The sequence below is a fragment of the Balaenoptera physalus genome (genome assembly GCF_965194825.1).
Source record: "Balaenoptera physalus genome assembly, chromosome: 15".
In the NCBI taxonomy this organism is placed as follows: domain Eukaryota; kingdom Metazoa; phylum Chordata; class Mammalia; order Artiodactyla; family Balaenopteridae; genus Balaenoptera; species Balaenoptera physalus.
In genome coordinates, this window is record NC_138894.1 from 24,323,601 (window position 1) to 24,343,389 (window position 19,789).

Genomic DNA, 19,789 nt, shown 5'->3' on the forward strand with positions numbered 1-19,789 from the left:
CATGTTGCCAGGCCACAGGGTACCACCATGAAACCTCAGTCATGTTCCCAGGCCACAGGGTTCCTCCATCAAACCTCAATCATGTTCCCAGGACACACGTTTCCAGAATCAAACCAAAGTCAATTTCCCCATCCATGGGTTTCCAGTACCAGGCCTCAGTCATGTTTCCATGGTACAGGGTTCCCCAATCAAACCTCAGTCATGTTGCCAGTCCACAGGTTTCTGCCATCAAATCTCAGTCAAGTTCCCAGGCCACAGATTTCCAGAATTAAACCTCAGTCATATTCCCAGGACACATGGTTCCAGAATCAAACCTCAGTCATGTTCGCAGGCCACAGGGTTCCACAATCAAACCTCAGTCATGTTCCCTGGACAAAGGTGTCCAGAATCAAACCTCAGTCATGTTCCCAGGGAACAGGGTTCCAGAAACAAACCTCAGTCATATTGCCAGGCCACAGGTTTCCACCATCAAACCTCAGACATGTTCCCAGGCCACAGGGTTCCAGAATCAAACCGTTCTCATATTCCCAGGCCACAGGGTTCCACAATCCACTGATGTCATGTTCCCAGCCCACAGGTTTCCAGAATCAAACCTCAGTTATGTTCCCAGGCGGCTGGGTTCCAGAATCAAGCCTCCCTCATATTCCCAGGCCACAGGGTTCCAGAATTAAACCTCAGTCATATTCCCAGGCCAGAGGGTTCCACAATCAAAGCTCAGTCCTGTTGCCAGGCCACGGTTCCACCATCAAGCCTCAGTCATGTTCCCAGGCCTGAGTGTTCCACAATCAAACCTAAGTCATCTTGCCAGGCCTCAGGGTTCCACCATCAAATCTCAGTCCTGTTGCCAGGCCACAGGCTTCCACCATCAAGCCTCAGTCATGTTCCCAAGCCTAAGGGTTCCACAGTCAAACCTCTGTCATGTTGCCAGGCCACAGGGTTATAGAATTAATCCACAGTCATATTCCCAGGCCAGAGGGTTCCAAAGTCAAACCTCGGTCATGTTCCCATGCCTCAGGGTTCCAGAATCCAACCGATGTCATGTTCCCAGGCCACAGGGTTCCAGAATCAATCCTCTGTCATGTTCCCAGGTCACAGGGTTCCAGTATAAAACCTCAGTCATGTTCCCAGGCCACAGGGTTCCAGAACCAATCCTCAGTTATGTTCCCAGGCTACAGGGTTCCAGAATAAAACCTCAGTCATATTCCCAGTCCACAGGGTTCCAGAACCAAGCCTCAGTCAGGTTCCCAGGGCACAGTATTCCACAACCTAAACAGATGTCATGTTCCCAGGTCACAGGTTTCCAGAATCACGCCTCACTCATGTTCCCAGGCCACAGGTTTCCAGAATCAAACCGATTTCATGTTCCCAGGCAACAGGGTACCAGAATCCAAACCGATGTCATGTTCCCAGGCCATAGGGTTCCACCATCAAATCTCAGTCCTGTTGCCAGGCCACAGGCTTCCACCATCAAGCCTCAGTCATGTTCCCAAGCTTGAGCGTTCCACAATCAAATCTCTGTCATGTTGCCAGGCCACAGGGTTCAACCATCAAACCTCAGTCATGTTCCCAGGAAATAGGGTTCTAAAATCAAACCAATGTCATGTTCCCAGGCCACGGGGTTCCACTATCAGGCCTCAGTCATGTTCCCAGTGCACAGGGTTCCACCATCAAACCTCAGTCATATTGCCAGTCCACAGGTTTCTGCGATCAAATCAGAGTCAAGCTCCCAGGCCACAGGGATCCAGAATCAAGCCTCAGTCATGTTGCCAGGCCACATGGTACCACCATCAAACCTCAGTCATGTTCCCAGTCCACAGGGTTCTTCCATCAAACTTCAGTCATGTTCCCAGGCCACAGGATTCCACAATCTCACATCAGTCATGTTCCCAGGCCTATGGTTTCCAGAAACAATACTCAGTCATATTCCCAGGCCACATGGTTCTAGAAACAAACCTCAGTCATGTTCCCAGGACACAGGGTTCCAGAATAAAAACTCAGCCATGTTCCCTGTACACAGGTTCCAAAAATAAAACCCCAGTGATGTTCCCAGGCCACAGGGTTCTAGAATCAAGCCTCCCTCATATTCCCAGGCCACAGGGTTCCACAATCACACCTCAGGCCTGTTGCCAGGCCACGGTTCCACCATCAAGCCTCAGTCATGTTCCCAAGCCTGAGGTTTCCACCCTCAAACCTCTGTCATGTTCCCAGGTCACAGGGTTCCAGAAAAAAACCTCAGTCATGTTCCCAGGCCACAGGTTTCCAGAATCAATCCTCAGTTATGTTCCCAGGCTACAGGGTTCCAGAATAAAACCTCAGTCATATTCCCATTCCACAGGGTTCCAGAACCAACCTCAGTCAGGTTCCCAGGGCACAGTTTTCTGCAATCTAAACAGATGTCATGTTCCCAGGTCAAAGGTTTCCAGAATCACGCCTCAGTCATGTTCCCAGGCCACAGGGATCCAGAATCATACCTCAGTCATGTTGCCAGGCCATAGGGTACCACCATCAAACCTCAGTCATATTCCCAGGCCAAAGGTTTCCAGAATCAAACCGATTTCATGTTCCCAGGCAACAGGGTACCAGAATACAAACTGATGTCATGTTCCCAGGCCACAGGGTTCCAGAATCAAGCCTCACTCATATTCCCAGGCCACAGGGTTCCACAATTAAACCTCAGTCATATTCCCAGGCCAGAGGGTTCCACAATCAAACCTCAGTCCTGCTGCCAGGCCACGGTTCCACCATCAAGCCTCAGTCGTGTTTCCAGGCCAGAGTGTTCCACAATCAAACCTAAGTCATCTCGCCAGTCCACAGGGTTTCACCATCAAACCTCAATCCTGTTGCAAGGCCATAGGCTTCCACCATCTAGCCTCAGTCACGTTCCCAAGCCTGAGGGTTGCACAATCAAACCTCTGTCATTTTGCCAGGCCACAGGGTTACAGAGTTAAACCACAGTCATATTCCCAGGGCACAGGTTTCCAGAATCAAACCGATTTCATGTTCCCAGGCAACAGGGTACCAGAATCCAAACCGATGTCATGTTCCCAGGCCACAGGGTTCCACCATCAAATCTCAGTCCTGTTGCCAGGCCACAGGGTTCCACCATCAAGCCTCAGTCATGTTCCCAAGCCTGAGGGTTCCACTATCAAACCTCAGTCATGTTGCCAGGCCACAGGGTTCAACCATCAAACCTCAGTCATGTTCCCAGGAAACATGGTTCCAGAATCAAACCAATGTCATGTTCCCAGGCCACGGGGTTCCAGTATCAGGCCTCAGTCATGTTCCCATTGCACAGGGTTCCACCATCAAAGCTCAGTCATGTTAGCAGTCCACAGGTTTCTGCGATCAAACCACATTCAAGTTCCCAGGCCCCAGGGTTCCAGAATCAAGCCTCAGTCATGTTGCCAGGCCACAGGGTACCACCATCAAACCTCAGTCATATTCCCAGGACACATGGTTCCAGAATCAAACCTCAGTCATGTTGCCAGTCCACAGGTTTCTGCCATCAAACCTCAGTCAAGTTCCCAGGCCACAGATTTCCAGAATCAAACCTCAGTCATGTTCCCAGGGAACAGGGTTCCAGAAACACACCTCAGTCATGTTGCCAGTCCACAGGTTTCCACCATCAAACCTCAGACATGTTCCCAGGCGACAGGTTTCCAGAATCAAATCGTTCTCATGTTCCCAGGTCACAGGGTTCCACAATCCAATGATGTCATGTTCCCAGGCCACAGGGTTCCAGAATCAAACCTCAGTTATGTTCCCAGGCCACAGGGTTCCAGAATCAAGCCTCACTCATACTCCCAGGCCACAGGGTTCCACAATTAAACCTCAGTCATATTCCCAGGCCAGAGGGTTCCACAATCAAACCTAAGTCATCTTGCCAGGCCACAGGGTTCCACCATCAAACCTCAATCCTGTTGCAAGGCCACAGGCTTCCACCATCAAGCCTCAGTCACGTTCCCAAGCCTGAGGGTTCCACAATCAAACCTCTGTCATGTTGCCAGGACACAGGGTTACAGATTTAAACCACAGTCATATTCCCAGGCCATAGGGTTCCACAGTCAAACCTCTCTCATGTTCCCATGCCACAGGTTTCCAGAATCCATCCGATGTCATTTTCCCAGGCCACAGGGTTCCAGAATCAATCCTCAGTCATGTTCCCAGGCTACAGGGTTCCAGAATAAAACCTCAGTCATATTCCCAGTCCACAGGGTTCCAGAACCAAGCCTCAGTCAGGTTCCCAGGGCACAGTATTCCACAATCTAAAGAGATGTCATGTTCCCAGGTCACAGGTTTCCAGAATCACGCCTCAGTCATGTTCCCAGGCCACAGGGATCCAGAATCAAACCTCAGTCATGTTGCCAGGCCATAGGGTACAACCATCAAACCTCAGTCATATTCCCAGGCCACAGGTTTCCAGAATCAAACCGATTTCATGTTCCCAGGCAACAGGGTACCAGAATCCAAACCGATGTCATGTTCCCAGGCCACAGGGTTCCACCATCAAATCTCAGTCCTGTTGCCAGGCCACAGGGTTCCACCATCAAGCCTCAGTCATGTTCCCAAGCCTGAGGGTTCCACTATCAAACCTCAGTCATGTTGCCAGGCCACAGGGTACCACCATCAAACCTCAGTCATATTCCCAGGACACATGGTTCCAGAATCAAACCTCAGTCATGTTGCCAGTCCACAGGTTTCTGCCATCAAACCTCAGTCAAGTTCCCAGGCCACAGATTTCCAGAATCAAACCTCAGTCATGTTCCCAGGGAACAGGGTTCCAGAAACACACCTCAGTCATGTTGCCAGTCCACAGGTTTCCACCATCAAACCTCAGACATGTTCCCAGGCGACAGGTTTCCAGAATCAAATCGTTCTCATGTTCCCAGGTCACAGGGTTCCACAATCCAATGATGTCATGTTCCCAGGCCACAGGGTTCCAGAATCAAGCCTCAATCATCCTCCCAGGCCACAGGGTTCCACAATTAAACCTCAGTCATATTCCCAGGCCAGAGGGTTCCACAATCAAACCTAAGTCATCTTGCCAGGCCACAGGGTTCCACCATCAAACCTCAATCCTGTTGCAAGGCCACAGGCTTCCACCATCAAGCCTCAGTCACGTTCCCAAGCCTGAGGGTTCCACAATCAAACCTCTGTCATGTTGCCAGGCCACAGGGTTACAGATTTAAACCACAGTCATATTCCCAGGCCAGAGGGTTCCGCAGTCAAACCTCACTCATGTTCCCATGCCACAGGTTTCCAGAATCCATCCGATGTCATGTTCCCAGGCCACAGGGTTCCAGAATCAATCCTCTGTCATGTTCCCAGGCTACAGGGTTCCAGAATAAAACCTCAGTCATATTCCCAGTCCACAGGGTTCCAGAACCAAGCCTCAGTCAGGTTCCCAGGGCACAGTATTCCACAATCTAAACAGATGTCATGTTCCCAGGTCACAGGTTTCCAGAATCACGCCTCAGTCATGTTCCCAGGCCACAGGGATCCAGAATCAAACCTCAGTCATGTTGCCAGGCCATAGGGTACCACCATCAAACCTCAGTCATATTCCCAGGCCAAAGGTTTCCAGAATCAAACCGATTTCCTGTTCCCAGGCAACAGGGTACCAGAATCCAAACCGATGTCATGTTCCCAGGCCACAGGGTTCCACCATCAAATCTCAGTCCTGTTGCCAGGCCACAGGGTTCCACCATCAAGCCTCAGTCATGTTCCCAAGCCTGAGGGTTCCACTATCAAACCTCAGTCATGTTGCCAGGCCACAGGGTTCAACCATCAAACCTCAGTCATCTTCCCAGGAAACAGGGTTCCAGAATCAAACCAATGTCATGTTCCCAGGCCACGGGATTCCAGTATCAGGCCTCAGTCATGTTCCCATTGCACAGGGTTCCACCATCAAAGCTCTGTCATGTTGGCAGTCCACAGGTTTCTGCGATCAAACCACATTCAAGTTCCCAGGCCCCAGGGTTCCAGAATCAAGCCTCAGTCATGTTGCCAGGCCACAGGTTTCAACCATCACACCTCAGTCATATTCCCAGGAAACAGGGTTCCAGAATCAAACCAATGTCATGTTCCCAGGTCACGGGATTCCAGTATCAGGCATCAGTCATGTTCCCAGTGCACAGGGTTCCACCATCAAACCTCAATCATGTTGCCAGTCCACAGGTTTCTGCCATCAAATCAGAGTCAAGTTCCAAGGCCACAGGGTTCAAGAATCAAGCCTCAGTCATGTTGCCAGGCCACAGGTTTCAACCATCACACCTCAGTCATATTCCCGGGAAACAGGGTTCCATAATCAAACCAATCTCATGTTCCCAGGGCACGGGGTTCCAGTATCAGGCCTCAGTCATGTTACCAGTGCACAGGGTTCCACCATCAAACCTCAGTCATGTTGCCAGTCCACAGGTTTGTGCTATCAAATCAGAGTCAAGTTCCCAGGCCAGAGGTTTCCAGAATTAAGCCTCAGTCATGTTGCCAGGCCACAGGGTACCACCATCAAACCTCAGTCATGTTCCCAGGCCACAGGGTTTTTCCATCAAACCTCAGTCATGTTCCCAAGCCACAGGATTCCACAATCTCACATCAGGCATGTTCCCACGCCAATGGTTTCCAGAATCAAACCTCAGTCATATTCCCAGGCCACATGGTTCCAGAATCAAACCTCAGTCATGTTCCCAGGACAAAGGGGTCCAGAATAAAACCTCAGTCATGTTCCCTGGACACAGGTTCCAAAATAAAACCCCAGGCATGTTCCCAGGCCACAGCGTTCCAGAATCAAGCCTCACTCATATTCCCAGGCCAGAGTGTTCCACAATTAAACCTCAGTCATATTCCCAGGACACAGGGTTCCACAATTAAACCTCAGTCATATTCCCAGGCCAGAGGGTTCCACAATCAAACCTAAGTCAACTTGCCAGGCATCAGGGTTCCACCATCAACTCTCAGTCCTGTTGTCAGGCCACAGGCTTCCACCATCAAGCCTCAGTCACGTTCCCAAACCTGAGGGTTCCACAATCAAACCTCTGTCATGTTGCCAGGCCATAGGGTACCACCATCAATCCTCAGTCATATTCCCAGGCCACAGGTTTCCAGAATCAAACCGATTTCATGTTCCCAGGCAACAGGTTACCAGAATCCAAACCGATGTCATGTTCCCAGGCCACAGGGTTCCACCATCAAATCTCAGTCCTGTTGCCAGGCCAGAGGTTTCCACCATTAAGCCTCAGTCATGTTCCCAAGCCTGAGGGTTCCACAATCAAACTTCAGTCACGTTGCCAGGCCACAAGATTCAACCATGAAACCTCAGTCATGTTCCCAGGAAACAGGGTTCCAGAATCAAACCAATGTCATGTTCCCAGGCCACGGGGTTCCAGTATCAGGCCTCAGTCATGTTCCCAGTGCACAGGGTTCCACCATCAAACCTCAGTCATGTTGCCAGTCCACAGGTTTCTGCTATCAAATCACAGTCAAGTTCCCAGGCCCCAGGGTTCCAGAATCAAGCCTCAGTCATGTTGCCAGGCCACAGGGTACCACCATCAAAACTCAGTCATGTGCCCAGGCCACAGGGTTCCAGAATAAAACCTCAGCCATGTTCCCTGGTCACAGGTTCCAAAAATAAAACCCCAGTCATGTTCCCAGGCCACAGGGTTCCAGAATCAAGCCTCACTCATATTCCCAGGCCACAGGGTTCCACAATAAAACCTCAGTCATATTCCCAGGCCAGAGTGTTCCACAATCAAACCTAAGTCATCTTGCCAGGCCACAGGCTTCCACCATCAAGCCTCAGTCACGTTCCCAAGCCTGAGGGTTCCACAATCAAACCTCTGTCATGTTGCCAGGCCACAGGGTTACAGAATTAAACCACAGTCATATTCCAAGGCCAGAGGGTTCCACAGTCAAACCTCACTCATATTCCCATGCCACAGGTTTCCAGAATCCAACCGATGTCATGTTCCCAGGCCACAGGGTTCCAGAATCAATCCTCAGTCATGTTCCCAGGCCACAGGGTTCCAGAATCAATCCGCAGTTACATTCCCAGGCTACAGGGTTCCAGAATAAAACCTCAGTCATATTCCTAGTCCACAGGGTTCCAGAACCAAGCCTCAGTCAGGTTCCCAGGGCACAGTATTCCACAATCTAAACAGATGTCATGTTCCCAGGTCACAGGTTTCCAGAATCACGCCTCAGTCATGTTCCCAGGCCACAGGGATCCAGAATCAAACCTCAGTCATGTTTCCAGGCCATAGGGTACCACCGTCAAACCTCAGTCATAATCCCAGGCCACAGTTTTCCAGAATCAAACCGATTTCATGTTCCCAGGCAACAGGGAACCAGAATACAAGCCGATGTCATGTTCCCAGGCCACAGGGTTCCACCGTCAAATCTCAGTCCTGTTGCCAGGCCACAGGGTTCCACCATCAAGCCTCAGTCATGTTCCCAAGCCTGAGGGTTCAACCATCAAACCTCAGTCATGTTCCCAGGAAACAGGGTTCCAGAATCAAACCAATGTCATGTTCCCAGTCCACGGGGTTCCAGTATCAGGCCTCAGTCATGTTCCCAGTGCACAGGGTTCCACCATCAAACCTCAGTCATGTTGCCGGTCCACAGGTTTCTGCGATCAAACCACATTCAAGTTCCCAGGCCACAGGGTACCAGAATAAAGCCTCAGTCCTGTTGCCAGGCCACAGGGTACCTCCATCAAACCTCAGTCATGTTCCCAGTGCACAAGGTTCCTCCATCAAACCTCAATCATGTTCCCAGGACACAGGTTCCAAGAATCCATCCAAAGTCAATTTCCCAGGCCATGGGTTTCCAGTACCAGGCCTCAGTCATGTTTCCAGGGCACAGGGTTCCACAATCAAACCTCAGTCATGTTGCCAGTCCACAGGTTTCTGCCATCAAACCTCAGTCAAGTTCCCAGGCCAGAGATTTCCAGAATCAAACCTCAGTCATATTCCCAGGACACATGGTTCCAGAATCAAACCTCAGTCATGTTCACAGGCCACAGGGTTCCACAATCAAACCTCAGTCATGTTCCCAGGACAAAGGTGTCCAGAATCAAACCTCATTCATATTCTCAGGGAACAGGGTTCCAGAAACAAACCTCAGTCATGTTGCCAGGCCACAGGTTTCCACCATTAAACCTCAGACATGTTCCCAGGCAACAGGGTTCCAGAATCAAGCCTCCCTCATATTCCCAGGCCACAGGGTTCCACAATTAAACCTCAGTCATATTCCCAGGCCAGAGGGTTCCACAATCAAACCTCAGTCCTGTTGCCAGGCCACGGTTCCACCATGAAGCCTCAGTCATGTTCCCAGGCCAGAGTGTTCCACAATCAAACCTAAGTCATCTTGCCAGGCCACAGGGTTCCACCATCAAACCTCAGTCCTGTGACCAGGCCACAAGCTTCCACCATCAAGCCTCAGTCACGTTCCCAAGCCTGAGGGTTCCACAATCAAACCTCTGTCATGTTGCCAGATCACAGGGTTACAGAATTAAACAACAGTCATATTCCCAGGCCAGAGGGTTCCACAGTCAAACCTCACTCATGTTCCCATGCCACATGGTTCCAGAATCCAACCGATGTCATGTTCCCTGGCCACAGGTTTCCAGAAGCTATCCTCAGTCATGTTCCCAGGCCACAGGATTCCAGAATAAAACCTCAGTCATATTCGCAGTCCACAGGGTTCCAGTATCAAGCCTCAGTCAGGTTCCCAGGGCACAGTATTCCACAATCTAAACAGATGTCATGTTCCCAGGTCACAGGTTTCCAGAATCACGCCTCAGTCATGTTCCCAGGCCACAGGGATCCAGAATCAAACCTCAGTCATGTTGCCAGTCCATAGGGTACCACCATCAAACCTCAGTCATATTCCCAGGCCACAGGGTTCCAGAATCAAACCGATTTCATGTTCCCAGGCAACAGGGTACCAGAATCCAAACCGATGTCATGTTCCCAGGCCACAGGGTTCCACCATCAAATCTCAGTCCTGTTGCCAGGCCACAGGCTTCCACCACCAAGCCTCAGTCATGTTCCCAAGCCTGAGGGTTCCACAATCAAACCTCTGTCATGTTGCCAGGCCACAGGGTTCAACCATGAAACTTCAGTCATGTTCCCAGGAAACATGGTTCCAGAATCAAACCAATGTCATGTTCCCAGGCCACGGGGTTCCAGTATCAGGCCTCAGTCATGTTGCCAGTCCACAGGTTTCTGCGATCAAATCAGAGTCAAGTTCCAGGCCACAGGGTTCCAGAATCAAGCCTCAGTAATGTTGCCAGGCCACAGGGTACCACCATGAAACCTCAGTCATGTTCCCAGGCCACAGGGTTCATCCATCAAACCTCAGTCATGTTCCCAGGCCACAGGATTCCACAATCTCACATCAGTCATGTTCCCAGTCCAATGGTTTCCAGAATCAAACCTCAGTCATTTTCCCAGGACACAGGGTTCCAGAATAAAACCTCAGCCATGTTCCCTGGACACAGGTTCCAAAAATAAAACCCCATTCATGTTCCCAGTCCACAGGGTTCCAGAATCAAGCCTCACTCATATTCCCAGGCCACAGGGTTCCACAATTAAACCTCAGTCATATTCCCAGGCCAGAGGGTTCCTCAATCAAACCTCAGTCCTGTTGCCAGGCCACGGTTCCACCATCAAGCCTCAGTCATGTTCCCAGACCAGATTGTTCCACAATCAAATCTATGTCATCTTGCCAGGCCACAGGGTTCCACCATCAAACCTCAATCCTGTTGCAAGGCCACAGGCTTCCACCATCAAGCCTCAGTCACGTTCCCAAGCCTGAGGGTTCCACAATCAAACCTCTGTCATGTTGCCAGGCCACAGGGTTACAGAATTAAACCACAGTCATATTCCCAGGCCAGAGGGTTCCACAGTCAAACCTCACTCATGTTCCCATGCCACAGGTTTCCAGAATCCAACCGATGTCATGTTCCCAGGCCACAGGGTTCCAGAATCAATCCTCAGTCATGTTCCCAGGCCACAGGGTTCCAGAATCATTCCGCAGTTATGTTCCCAGGCTACAGGGTTGCAGAATAAAACCTCAGTCATATTCCCAGTCCACAGGGTTCCAGAACCAAGCCTCCGTCAGGTTCCCAGCGCACAGTAATCAACAATCTAAACAGATGTCATGTTCCCAGGTCACAGGTTTCCAGAATCACGCCTCAGTCATGTTCCCAGGCCACAGGTTTCCAGAATCAAACCGATTTCATGTTCCCAGGCAACAGGGTACCAGAATCAAAACCGATGCCATGTTCCCAGGCCACAGGGTTCCACCGTCAAATCTGAGTCCTGTTGCCAGGCCACAGGGTTCCACCATCAAGCCTCAGTCATGTTCCCAAGCCTGAGGGTTCAACCATCAAACCTCAGTCATGTTCCCAGGAAACAGGGTTTCAGAATCAAACCAATGTCATGTTCCCAGGCCACTGGGTTCCAGTATCAGGCCTCAGTCATGTTCCCAGTGCACAGGGATCCACCATCTAACCTCAGTCATGTTGCCAGTCCACAGGTTTCTGCGATCATACCACATTCAAGTTCCCAGGCCACTGGATTCCAGAATCAAGCCTCAGTCATGCTGCCAGGCCACAGGGTACCACCATCAAACCTCAGTCATGTTCCCAGTGCACAGGGTTTCTCCATCAAACCTCAATCATGTTCCCAGAACACAGGTTTCCAGAATCAAACCAAAGTCAAGTTCCCAGGCCATGGGTTTCCAGTAGCAGGCCTCAGTCTGGTTTCCAGGGCACAGGGTTCCACAATCAAACCTCAGTCATATTGCCAGGCCATAGCGTACCACCATCAAACCTCAGTCATATTCCCAGGCCACAGTTTTCCGGAATCAAACCGATTTCATGTTCCCAGGCAACAGGGTACCAGAATCCAAACCGATGTCATGTTCCCAGGCCACAGGGTTCCACCATCAAATCTGAGTCCTGTTGCCAGGCCACAGGCTTCCACCATCAAACCTCAGTCATGTCCCCAAGCCTGAGGTTTCCACAATCAAACCTCAGTCATGTTCCCAGTGCACAGGGTTCAACCATCAAACCTCAGGCATGTTCCCAGGAAACAGGGTTCCAGAATCAAACCAATGTCATGTTCCCAGGCCACGGGGTTCCAGTATCAGGCCTCAGTCATGTTCCCAGTGCACAGGGTTCCACCATCAAACCTCAGTCATGTTGCCAGTCCACAGGTTTCTGCTATCAAATCACAGTCAAGTTCCCAGGCCACAGGGTTCCAGAATCAAGCCTCAGTCATGTTCCCAGGGAACAGGGTTCCAGAAACACACCTCAGTCATGTTGCCAGTCCACAGGTTTCCACCATCAAACCTCAGACATGTTCCCAGGCGACAGGTTTCCAGAATCAAATCGTTCTCATGTTCCCAGGTCACAGGGTTCCACAATCCAATGATGTCATGTTCCCAGGCCACAGGGTTCCAGAATCAAACCTCAGTTATGTTCCCAGGCCACAGGGTTCCAGAATCAAGCCTCACTCATACTCCCAGGCCACAGGGTTCCACAATTAAACCTCAGTCATATTCCCAGGCCAGAGGGTTCCACAATCAAACCTAAGTCATCTTGCCAGGCCACAGGGTTCCACCATCAAACCTCAATCCTGTTGCAAGGCCACAGGCTTCCACCATCAAGCCTCAGTCACGTTCCCAAGCCTGAGGGTTCCACAATCAAACCTCTGTCATGTTGCCAGGACACAGGGTTACAGATTTAAACCACAGTCATATTCCCAGGCCATAGGGTTCCACAGTCAAACCTCTCTCATGTTCCCATGCCACAGGTTTCCAGAATCCATCCGATGTCATTTTCCCAGGCCACAGGGTTCCAGAATCAATCCTCAGTCATGTTCCCAGGCTACAGGGTTCCAGAATAAAACCTCAGTCATATTCCCAGTCCACAGGGTTCCAGAACCAAGACTCAGTCGGGTTCCCAGGGCACAGTATTCCACAATCTAAAGAGATGTCAAGTTCCCAGGTCACAGGTTTCCAGAATCACGCCTCAGTCATGTTCCCAGGCCACAGGGATCCAGAATCAAACCTCAGTCATGTTGCCAGGCCATAGGGTACAACCATCAAACCTCAGTCATATTCCCAGGCCACAGGTTTCCAGAATCAAACCGATTTCATGTTCCCAGGCAACAGGGTACCAGAATCCAAACCGATGTCATGTTCCCAGGCCACAGGGTTCCACCATCAAATCTCAGTCCTGTTGCCAGGCCACAGGGTTCCACCATCAAGCCTCAGTCATGTTCCCAAGCCTGAGGGTTCCACTATCAAACCTCAGTCATGTTGCCAGGCCACAGGGTACCACCATCAAACCTCAGTCATATTCCCAGGACACATGGTTCCAGAATCAAACCTCAGTCATGTTGCCAGTCCACAGGTTTCTGCCATCAAACCTCAGTCAAGTTCCCAGGCCACAGATTTCCAGAATCAAACCTCAGTCATGTTCCCAGGGAACAGGGTTCCAGAAACACACCTCAGTCATGTTGCCAGTCCACAGGTTTCCACCATCAAACCTCAGACATGTTCCCAGGCGACAGGTTTCCAGAATCAAATCGTTCTCAAGTTCCCAGGTCACAGGGTTCCACAATCCAATGATGTCATGTTCCCAGGCCACAGGGTTCCAGAATCAAGCCTCAATCATACTCCCCGGCCACAGGGTTCCACAATTAAACCTCAGTCATATTCCCAGGCCAGAGGGTTCCACAATCAAACCTAAGTCATCTTGCCAGGCCACAGGGTTCCACCATCAAACCTCAATCCTGTTGCAAGGCCACAGGCTTCCACCATCAAGCCTCAGTCACGTTCCCAAGCCTGAGGGTTCCACAATCAAACCTCTGTCATGTTGCCAGGCCACAGGGTTACAGATTTAAACCACAGTCATATTCCCAGGCCAGAGGGTTCCGCAGTCAAACCTCACTCATGTTCCCATGCCACAGGTTTCCAGAATCCATCCGATGTCATGTTCCCAGGCCACAGGGTTCCAGAATCAATCCTCTGTCATGTTCCCAGGCTACAGGGTTCCAGAATAAAACCTCAGTCATATTCCCAGTCCACAGGGTTCCAGAACCAAGCCTCAGTCAGGTTCCCAGGGCACAGTATTCCACAATCTAAACAGATGTCATGTTCCCAGGTCACAGGTTTCCAGAATCACGCCTCAGTCATGTTCCCAGGCCACAGGGATCCAGAATCAAACCTCAGTCATGTTGCCAGGCCATAGGGTACCACCATCAAACCTCAGTCATATTCCCAGGCCAAAGGTTTCCAGAATCAAACCGATTTCCTGTTCCCAGGCAACAGGGTACCAGAATCCAAACCGATGTCATGTTCCCAGGCCACAGGGTTCCACCATCAAATCTCAGTCCTGTTGCCAGGCCACAGGGTTCCACCATCAAGCCTCAGTCATGTTCCCAAGCCTGAGGGTTCCACTATCAAACCTCAGTCATGTTGCCAGGCCACAGGGTTCAACCATCAAACCTCAGTCATCTTCCCAGGAAACAGGGTTCCAGAATCAAACCAATGTCATGTTCCCAGGCCACGGGATTCCAGTATCATGCCTCAGTCATGTTCCCATTGCACAGGGTTCCACCATCAAAGCTCTGTCATGTTGGCAGTCCACAGGTTTCTGCGATCAAACCACATTCAAGTTCCCAGGCCCCAGGGTTCCAGAATCAAGCCTCAGTCCTGTTGCCAGGCCACAGGTTTCAACCATCACACCTCAGTCATATTCCCAGGAAACAGGGTTCCAGAATCAAACCAATGTCATGTTCCCAGGTCACGGGATTCCAGTATCAGGCATCAGTCATGTTCCCAGTGCACAGGGTTCCACCATCAAACCTCAATCATGTTGCCAGTCCACAGGTTTCTGCCATCAAATCAGAGTCAAGTTCCAAGGCCACAGGGTTCAAGAATCAAGCCTCAGTCATGTTGCCAGGCCACAGGTTTCAACCATCACACCTCAGTCATATTCCCGGGAAACAGGGTTCCATAATCAAACCAATCTCATGTTCCCAGGGCACGGGGTTCCAGTATCAGGCCTCAGTCATGTTACCAGTGCACAGGGTTCCACCATCAAACCTCAGTCATGTTGCCAGTCCACAGGTTTGTGCTATCAAATCAGAGTCAAGTTCCCAGGCCAGAGGTTTCCAGAATTAAGCCTCAGTCATGTTGCCAGGCCACAGGGTACCACCATCAAACCTCAGTCATGTTCCCAGGCCACAGGGTTTTTCCATCAAACCTCAGTCATGTTCCCAAGCCACAGGATTCCACAATCTCACATCAGGCATGTTCCCACGCCAATGGTTTCCAGAATCAAACCTCAGTCATATTCCCAGGCCACATGGTTCCAGAATCAAACCTCAGTCATGTTCCCAGGACAAAGGGGTCCAGAATAAAACCTCAGTCATGTTCCCTGGACACAGGTTCCAAAATAAAACCCCAGGCATGTTCCCAGGCCACAGCGTTCCAGAATCAAGCCTCACTCATATTCCCAGGCCAGAGTGTTCCACAATTAAACCTCAGTCATATTCCCAGGACACAGGGTTCCACAATTAAACCTCAGTCATATTCCCAGGCCAGAGGGTTCCACAATCATACCTCAGTCCTGTTGCCAGGCCACGGTTCCACCATGAAACCTCAGTCATGTTCCCAGGCCTGAGTGTTCCACAATCAAACCTAAGTCAACTTGCCAGGCATCAGGGTTCCACCATCAACTCTCAGTCCTGTTGTCAGGCCACAGGCTTCCACCATCAAGCCTCAGTCACGTTCCCAAACCTGAGGGTTCCACAATCAAACCTCTGTCATGTTGCCAGGCCATAGGGTACCACCATCAATCCTCAGTCATATTCCCAGGCCACAGGTTTCCAGAATCAAACCGATTTCATGTTCCCAGGCAACAGGTTACCAGAAGCCAAACCGATGTCATGTTCCCAGGCCACAGGGTTCCACCATCAAATCTCAGTCCTGTTGCCAGGCCAGAGGTTTCCACCATTAAGCCTCAGTCATGTTCCCAAGCCTGAGGGTTCCACAATCAAACTTTGGTCACGTTGCCAGGCCACAAGATTCAACCATGAAACCTCAGTCATGTTCCCAGGAAACAGGGTTCCAGAATCAAACCAATGTCATGTTCCCAGGCCACGGGGTTCCAGTATCAGGCCTCAGTCATGTTCCCAGTGCACAGGGTTCCACCATCAAACCTCAGTCATGTTGCCAGTCCACAGGTTTCTGCTATCAAATCACAGTCAAGTTCCCAGGCCACAGGGTTCCAGAATCAAGCCTCAGTCATGTTGCCAGGCCACAGGGTACCACCATCAAAACTCAGTCATGTGCCCAGGCCACAGGGTTCCAGAATAAAACCTCAGCCATGTTCCCTGGTCACAGGTTCCAAAAATAAAACCCCAGTCATGTTCCCAGGCCACAGGGTTCCAGAATCAAGCCTCACTCATATTCCCAGGCCACAGGGTTCCACAATAAAACCTCAGTCATATTCCCAGGCCAGAGTGTTCCACAATCAAACCTAAGTCATCTTGCCAGGCCACAGGCTTCCACCATCAAGCCTCAGTCACGTTCCCAAGCCTGAGGGTTCCACAATCAAACCTCTGTCATGTTGCCAGGCCACAGGGTTACAGAATTAAACCACAGTCATATTCCAAGGCCAGAGGGTTCCACAGTCAAACCTCACTCATATTCCCATGCCACAGGTTTCCAGAATCCAACCGATGTCATGTTCCCAGGCCACAGGGTTCCAGAATCAATCCTCAGTCATGTTCCCAGGCCACAGGGTTCCAGAATCAATCCGCAGTTACATTCCCAGGCTACAGGGTTCCAGAATAAAACCTCAGTCATATTCCTAGTCCACAGGGTTCCAGAACCAAGCCTCAGTCAGGTTCCCAGGGCACAGTATTCCACAATCTAAACAGATGTCATGTTCCCAGGTCACAGGTTTCCAGAATCACGCCTCAGTCATGTTCCCAGGCCACAGGGATCCAGAATCAAACCTCAGTCATGTTTCCAGGCCATAGGGTACCACCGTCAAACCTCAGTCATAATCCCAGGCCACAGGTTTCCAGAATCAAACCGATTTCATGTTCCCAGGCAACAGGGAACCAGAATACAAGCCGATGTCATGTTCCCAGGCCACAGGGTTCCACCATCAAATCTCAGTCCTGTTGCCAGGCCACAGGGTTCCACCATCAAGCCTCAGTCATGTTCCCAAGCCTGAGGGTTCAACCATCAAACCTCAGTCATGTTCCCAGGAAACAGGGTTCCAGAATCAAACCAATGTCATGTTCCCAGTCCACGGGGTTCCAGTATCAGGCCTCAGTCATGTTCCCAGTGCACAGGGTTCCACCATCAAACCTCAGTCATGTTGCCGGTCCACAGGTTTCTGCGATCAAACCACATTCAAGTTCCCAGGCCACAGGGTACCAGAATAAAGCCTCAGTCCTGTTGCCAGGCCACAGGGTACCTCCATCAAACCTCAGTCATGTTCCCAGTGCACAAGGTTCCTCCATCAAACCTCAATCATGTTCCCAGGACACAGGTTCCAAGAATCCATCCAAAGTCAATTTCCCAGGCCATGGGTTTCCAGTACCAGGCCTCAGTCATGTTTCCAGGGCACAGGGTTCCACAATCAAACCTCAGTCATGTTGCCAGTCCACAGGTTTCTGCCATCAAACCTCAGTCAAGTTCCCAGGCCAGAGATTTCCAGAATCAAACCTCAGTCATATTCCCAGGACACATGGTTCCAGAATCAAACCTCAGTCATGTTCACAGGCCACAGGGTTCCACAATCAAACCTCAGTCATGTTCCCAGGACAAAGGTGTCCAGAATCAAACCTCATTCATATTCTCAGGGAACAGGGTTCCAGAAACAAACCTCAGTCATGTTGCCAGGCCACAGGTTTCCACCATTAAACCTCAGACATGTTCCCAGGCCACAGGGTTCCAGAATCAAGCCTCCCTCATATTCCCAGGCCACAGGGTTCCACAATTAAACCTCAGTCATATTCCCAGGCCAGAGGGTTCCACAATCAAACCTCAGTCCTGTTGCCAGGCCACGGTTCCACCATGAAGCCTCAGTCATGTTCCCAGGCCAGAGTGTTCCACAATCAAACCTAAGTCATCTTGCCAGGCCACAGGGTTCCACCATCAAACCTCAGTCCTGTGACCAGGCCACAAGCTTCCACCATCAAGCCTCAGTCACGTTCCCAAGCCTGAGGGTTCCACAATCAAACCTCTGTCATGTTGCCAGATCACAGGGTTACAGAATTAAACAACAGTCATATTCCCAGGCCAGAGGGTTCCACAGTCAAACCTCACTCATGTTCCCATGCCACATGGTTCCAGAATCCAACCGATGTCATGTTCCCTGGCCACAGGTTTCCAGAAGCTATCCTCAGTCATGTTCCCAGGCCACAGGATTCCAGAATAAAACCTCAGTCATATTCGCAGTCCACAGGGTTCCAGTATCAAGCCTCAGTCAGGTTCCCAGGGCACAGTATTCCACAATCTAAACAGATGTCATGTTCCCAGGTCACAGGTTTCCAGAATCACGCCTCAGTCATGTTCCCAGGCCACAGGGATCCAGAATCAAACCTCAGTCATGTTGCCAGTCCATAGGGTACCACCATCAAACCTCAGTCATATTCCCAGGCCACAGGGTTCCAGAATCAAACCGATTTCATGTTCCCAGGCAACAGGGTACCAGAATCCAAACCGATGTCATGTTCCCAGGCCACAGGGTTCCACCATCAAATCTCAGTCCTGTTGCCAGGCCACAGGCTTCCACCACCAAGCCTCAGTCATGTTCCCAAGCCTGAGGGTTCCACAATCAAACCTCTGTCATGTTGCCAGGCCACAGGGTTCAACCATGAAACCTCAGTCATGTTCCCAGGAAACATGGTTCCAGAATCAAACCAATGTCATGTTCCCAGGCCACGGGGTTCCAGTATCAGGCCTCAGTCATGTTGCCAGTCCACAGGTTTCTGCGATCAAATCAGAGTCAAGTTCCAGGCCACAGGGTTCCAGAATCAAGCCTCAGTCATGTTGCCAGGCCACAGGGTACCACCATGAAACCTCAGTCATGTTCCCAGGCCACAGGGTTCATCCATCAAACCTCAGTCATGTTCCCAGGCCACAGGATTCCACAATCTCACATCAGTCATGTTCCCAGTCCAATGGTTTCCAGAATCAAACCTCAGTCATTTTCCCAGGACACAGGGTTCCAGAATAAAACCTCAGCCATGTTCCCTGGACACAGGTTCCAAAAATAAAACCCCATTCATGTTCCCAGTCCACAGGGTTCCAGAATCAAGCCTCACTCATATTCCCAGGCCACAGGGTTCCACAATTAAACCTCAGTCATATTCCCAGGCCAGAGGGTTCCTCAATCAAACCTCAGTCCTGTTGCCAGGCCACGGTTCCACCATCAAGCCTCAGTCATGTTCCCAGACCAGATTGTTCCACAATCAAATCTATGTCATCTTGCCAGGCCACAGGGTTCCACCATCAAACCTCAATCCTGTTGCAAGGCCACAGGCTTCCACCATCAAGCCTCAGTCACGTTCCCAAGCCTGAGGGTTCCACAATCAAACCTCTGTCATGTTGCCAGGCCACAGGGTTACAGAATTAAACCACAGTCATATTCCCAGGCCAGAGGGTTCCACAGTCAAACCTCACTCATGTTCCCATGCCACAGGTTTCCAGAATCCAACCGATGTCATGTTCCCAGGCCACAGGGTTCCAGAAT

General features: G+C 50.7%; 2 long non-coding RNA genes across 2 annotated transcripts in view; one reads left to right on the forward strand and one right to left on the reverse strand.

Annotated features, from left to right (window-relative positions):
* LOC309643934 overlaps nt 1-19,789 on the reverse strand; it is a 261,737-nt gene that overhangs the window by 17,015 nt on the left and 224,933 nt on the right. The window lies entirely within an intron of this gene.
* LOC309643935 overlaps nt 1-19,789 on the forward strand; it is a 184,482-nt gene that overhangs the window by 6,825 nt on the left and 157,868 nt on the right. The gene's annotated exons all lie outside the window — the stretch shown is intronic.